General features: G+C 33.1%; 1 non-coding gene across 1 annotated transcript; it reads left to right on the forward strand.

Annotated features, from left to right (window-relative positions):
• Positions 1 to 5,313: 5,313 nt before the first annotated feature.
• TRNAA-AGC (transfer RNA alanine (anticodon AGC)) lies at positions 5,314 to 5,386 on the forward strand. The gene has a single exon. It is a non-coding gene; the product is annotated as a tRNA-Ala (tRNA).
• Positions 5,387 to 6,291: the final 905 nt, after the last annotated feature.

Below are 6,291 nucleotides of genomic sequence, written 5' to 3' on the forward strand. Positions count from 1 at the left end.
GTATGTTGAGGTCAGATATGAAATTTGGTGGTCATTGGATAAGAATAAGTAGGTAAACCAAGAAACAATGTAAAATGACCATAGTGCCCCTAAGGTAATTTACCTTCGGTTCATGACCTAGATGACCTTCAAATGCTATGAAATTCATCGATAGATCTTATTTTATGAAATGTTATATGAATCCTTATCCCAAGAGGTTATATAAGGTAATGAAGTTTGGGAGTTATTGGAAAACTTTAGTTAGCGAAACCAAGATATGGGAGAAAATGCTCATCACGATCCATATGACCTTTGCCATGAAGCACGATGTTTATACGTTAAATTTTTAAGTCACATTTGGAATACTAAATTGGGTAACAAAATATTATGAGCATCACTTAGGGCTATTATTTATAAGAATATTAAGTCATAAATTGGGTAACAAATTATTGTTTTCAACTACATGTCATCTTCAGATTAACGAGCAAACTAAGGTGGTTAATAGAACGTTAGGAGCATTGCTTAGGGCTATTAACAACAACTCTTTAATAAACTAAAATCATACCATCAACATACTTAAACTATATAAAACTCTCTCGCCTCCCTTATTAAGTTTAGCTCTCCATACAAACTGAATTAAACAGAGGAATCCGCATCTTCATCATGTAAAATTGATGGAATAAGAAAATAGAGAGTTATCCCGGTTTGTTGTCATTCGTCAATGGAAGTTCCCTTCTCTTGAGCTCTCACGTCCACCTCTTTGCCCTAATCAATCCTTGTTGGTCTTCTTTTCTTTCTGCTGTCAACAGCTGCTGGATTAGTGTTTTCTTCTTCTTCTCTGGTTTCACAGCAGAGGCTGCTGCTGTAATTCGATTTTCTCCCCCAAAATGTGGCTCCTCTCCTCTTGGTCTTCCTTTTCCTTTTAGATTGAGCATGGGTTCCCCTTTAGGGCTGAAAAGGAATAAGTAGTCCACATAGGATGTTCCTCATTGGGTAGTCAATGACCCACTTGTACTGATGATGTGGATTTAAAATTTTCATGTCATCCCCCATTTGTTTCAAAATTTGCTACTCCCACATGGTTTAGCATAAATGTCTGAAATTTTACCATATAACTCAACTAAATATACAATTAAGATCGATTTATGCCAAATCATTTTTTTTTTTCATGTTAGACTGCAATAAACGATTTCATGCTCACTAAGTAGAATAAATGGGTAATAAATGAGAAAATTGTGAATAAGGGTGCAATATAACTATAAAAAGACTTCATATAACTCTACTCTTACAGAGTTATCAATATTATAATGACTACTACCTAAATTATAACCTAAAGTTGATAATTGACGTCCAATTAGCCAACCCTAAATTTGTAATCATTGTGGAGTGATTGAAATTCCAATGGAAGTAGTTTAAACTCCTAGTACCTTAAATGAAGTTGGTCTCTTCTAATAAAACACGAATTTCTCTTTAATATCATTAATACAATTATGCTTCATCTTGAACCTACTAAACATGAAACTAAAACTACGTTCAATTTAACTCAATTTTATTGTCATCTTGAATGACGTGTAGGATATATTCTTGATTTACCTCGATATTTCATATTAGTTAAGCTTTTTGCAAAATCACAATTAGACAACAACAAAGATGAACTTGGGTCTATTTATTATTTTAAAGAAAATTTCTTTCTCCATCTTATTCCTAAAAACTTTGTAACTAAATTCATATTTGCGAAGAAACAAATTTTTTACTCGCAAGAAGTAAAATATGCAACTTTAACCAAAATTTCATCTAAACAAATTTTATTGCCATACAACATAGATGACAATTATAGTCTTCAAACAAAAACTAGAATAGTTGTGGTGAACGGGATAGAAACTCTAGTGTTCATCCATAATATACAACCACTACCTAAATTATGACCTAAAAATTAAAAAACATAAGTTGTAGTTGAAAATTACATAAAACAATCCCCTAAATCCAAGAAATCTATCCAATTAGTAAATCCTAAAGATAGGAGCTAACATAGAGTAATTGAAGCTCCACATGAAGTAATTTAAAGTTCCCCTGAACTAACTAAAGTTTATCTCCTCTTTAATGAAGCATGAATTGCACTGAAGTTCATGAAATGCTTATAGACTCCAACTCTGAGTACTATTAATGCAATTATGTTTCATATGAGTTTGTCATAAATGAAACTAAGGTGCATTCAATACAACTTTATTTTCTTGTCATACGAGGCAAAATAGAAAAATTAAATCAAACAAAATAATGAACTGAACCGAATCAATCAAACCAAAATTGATTAGTTTGTTTCTTTTGTTGGGTTGTTGGTTTATATGATAACCCTTGTATATTATAACGATTCAACTTTTCGTTTTATAGCCCTCCAACTACTAAGAGAAAAATATATTTGAGTAGAAGCTAAAAATAATTGGTATACAAGAAAAGGCATTTGGTTTAGTGGTATGATTCTCACTTGGGGTGCAAGAGGTTTTGAGTTCAATTCTTGAAATGCCCCTATGTCTAAATCTTTTCTTATCTAAGGACTTCATATTTGAAATCAACTTAACTTCATATTCGACATTTTACACTTACCATCATGCTCTTAATACTCATAGTCTTTCTTAACATCTCATCCCAAGGCTTTATTCTCCAAGACAAATTCTACATCCAAGGTATTCTCCAAGACAAATTCCAAGGTATTCTCCAAGACAAATTCTACATCCAAGGACTTCACATGTTTCCTGCAATACGACAAAATACGACCTTCATACCTAGGCCTAAGGCTTCATACATACGTTTCAAGTGGTATAATACCTAGGCCTAAGGCTTCATACATACGTTTCATGGCTTCATACATACGTTTCAAGTGGTATAACAAGGGCATTAGGCTTCATGGCTTCATACATACGTTTCAAGTGGTATAACAAGGGCATTTGGTCTAGTGCTATGAAAGTTCGATTCTCAAAATGCCCCTTCAAGAGATTGTAGTATGAAAGACATTTACCAAGTAAATAAATACATTAAAATAACACAAGTGACACATATGTAAACTATGTTATTAATATTTTATTTCTATTACATCTTTCCTTATTTATGCAATAATGAGCGGAGATATTTTTCATTTTCACAATTATTGATGACGGGAGGTTTAGGATTTTTTAATGTAAGAATCATGGGGATGTAGCTCAGATGGTAGAGCGCTCGCTCGATGTGGAAAGTACGGAGATCGATACCTTGCATCTCCAAATGAATCGATCACTAATATATTATTTCTTTTCAATTTTTTCTTATTTATGACATAATGAGCAAGGATAGTTTTTCATGTCACTATTATTGATACGAGACGTCTAGGATTTTGTGACGTGAGAATCGTGGGGATGTAGCTCAAATGGTAGACAGCTTGCTTTGCATGCGAGAGGTACGGGGATAGATACCACGCATCTCCAAAATAAAACTATCTATTATTAAATATATTATTGAAAATTATTTCTTTTCAAATTTTCCTTATTCATGACAGGTTGAGTAGCGATATTTCTTCATTTTCACTATTATTGATGATGAAAAATTTAGGGTTTTGTGATGCAAGAATTGTGGGGATGTAGCTTCGCTTAGCATAAGAGAGGTACGACTTAGCATACGAGAGGTACGAGGATCGATACCTCGCATCTCCAAAAGAAACTATTTATTATTAATATTTTATTTCTATTAAATATTTCCTTATTTATGACATAATATGCAGAGATACTTTTTCATTTTCACAATTATTGATGAAGGGACGTTTAGGGTTTTCTGATGTAAGAATCGTAGGGATGTAGTTCAAATGGTAGAGCGTTCATTTCCCATGTGGAAAGTACGGGGATCAATACCTTGCATCTCCAGTTGAATCGATTACTAAATATATTATTTCTTTTCAATTTTTTCTTATTTAGGACATAATGAGCTGGAATAGTTTTTCATTTTCACTATTACTGATGACGAGATGTTTAGGACTTTGTGACATAAGAATTGTGGGGATATAGCTTAGATTTTAGAGCACTCGCTTTGCATGCGAGAGGTATGGGGATTGATACCCTGCATCTCTAGATTTTCTTCATTTTCACTATTATTGATGATGGGAATTTGAGGGTTTTATGATGCAACAATTGTGGGGATGTAGCTTATGATGAGAAATACGTTATTAATATTTTACTTCTATTCAACCTTTCCTTATTTATGACATAATTAGCGGAGATATTTTTTCATTTTCACTGGAATTGATGACGGGACATTTAGGGTTTTTTGATATAAGTATTGTGGGAATGTAGCTTAGATGGTAGATTGCTTGCTTAGCATGCAAGAGGTACGGGGATCGGATCGATACCCCATATCTCCAAAAGAAACTATTCGTTATTACTATTTTATTTCTATTCAATTTTTCCTTATTTATGACATAATGAATAGCGTTATTTTTTTATTTTCACTATTATTGATGACGAGATGTTTAGGATTTTGTGACGTAAGAATCTTGAGGATATAGCTCAGATGGTAGAGCGTTTGCATCCCATGTGAGAATTACTGGGATCGATACCATGCATCAACAAAGGAAACGATTACTAAATATATTAGTTCTTTTAAATTTTTCCTTATTAATGACATAATGAGCGGGGATAGTTTTTCATTTTCAATATCATTGATGACGGGAAGTTTAGAGTCTTTTGATGTAAAATGTAAAATCGTGGGATTGTAGCATGCGAGAGATACGGGGATCGATACCTCGCATCTCCAAAAGAAACTATTTGTTATTACTATTTTATTTCTATTTAATATTTCCTTATTTATGACATAATGAGTAGCGATATTTTTCATTTTCACTATTATTCATGACGAGACGTTTAGGGTTTTGTGACGTAAAAATTGTGGAGATGTAGCTTAGATAGTAGAGTGCTCGCTTTGCATGCGAGTTGTACGGGGATTGATAACCCGCATCTCCATAATGAGTAGCGATATTTTTCATTTTCACAATTATCGATGCCCCGCATCACCAATCCAAACTATTTGTTATTAATATTTTGATATTTTTTTTATTTTCACTATTATTGATGATGGGAAATTTAGGGTTTATGATGTAACAATCATGGGGATGTAGCTCAGATTGTAGAGCACTCACTTTGCATGCGAGAGGTACGGGGATCGATACCCCGCACCTCCAAAAATAGGACTATCTATTATTAAATATATTATTTCTTTTCATTTTTTCCTTATTCATGACATGTTGGGTAGCAATATTTCTTCATTTTCACTATTATTGATGACGGGAAATTCAGGGTTTTGTGATGCAAAAATTGTGGGGATGTAGCTCAGATGGTAGAGCGCTCGCTTAGCATGCGAGAGGTACGGGGATCGATACCCCGCATCTCCAAAAGAGAGAAATTATTTTTTTAAGTATTGAGTTAATTTAACGTTATGTATCCGTGGGTACGAGAGAAAAAAAAAAGATACTTATATAAGGATTATTATATCATTATGGCTATGCTATTTTTATAGATAAAAGAGAGTAATGTCCCACAAGCACATATAAGAGAGGACTTATTAGTAAAGAAAGCAATTTTTATAGATAAAAGAGAGTAATGTCCCACAAGCACATATAAGAGAGGACTTATTAGTAAAGAAAGCAATCTAGTAGTTATACTCTACTTGTGAAGAGGGAATTTGATGAATTCCTCAAAAGATAAGAGCTTATAGGATGGTGGCAAAAGATAAGAGCTTATAGGATGGCGGGAACTTCTTCACAATTGCAATATCTGACCAATGAATATTATTGTCATTTATAGCTTCTATCACAATACTATAAAATTTGGGGTCAAGGCCTATATGGGACTGAAAAGACCATTCACCACACGCTTGTAAATTAAATTATATCTATCACCTCTGTAATTTTCCACGGCAAACCTTTTATTAGCTTGCACTTCTTCATCATTGAAATCCTTAATTGGAACTAGATTTCAAGGCAAATCTTCTCCATGACTCACTTTTGAACACTTTTATAGATAGTTTCAACAAACTTACTTTGCTCGTGAATACTTTGGAGTTCAATATTTATAGTTGGAGAACGCTATTCAAATTGATATGGTCGAATCTTACAACAAAGTCTAATTGAGCCTCACTCTATTAGGAGATAGCCTCGAATCAAATTCTTTAGTTTGGGACATGGTTGCATTGTTTTAGTCAAACAACCGAGACTAGTGTATTACCAATAGTATAGACATTTTGTACGTGTATTTTCTTACATATTAACAATTGTATACAAATAATAATTAAATTTAT

The sequence above is a fragment of the Cucurbita pepo genome, chromosome 10 (genome assembly GCF_057944985.1).
Source record: "Cucurbita pepo subsp. pepo isolate OVF chromosome 10, ASM5794498v1, whole genome shotgun sequence".
NCBI classification, from domain to species: Eukaryota; Viridiplantae; Streptophyta; class Magnoliopsida; order Cucurbitales; family Cucurbitaceae; genus Cucurbita; species Cucurbita pepo.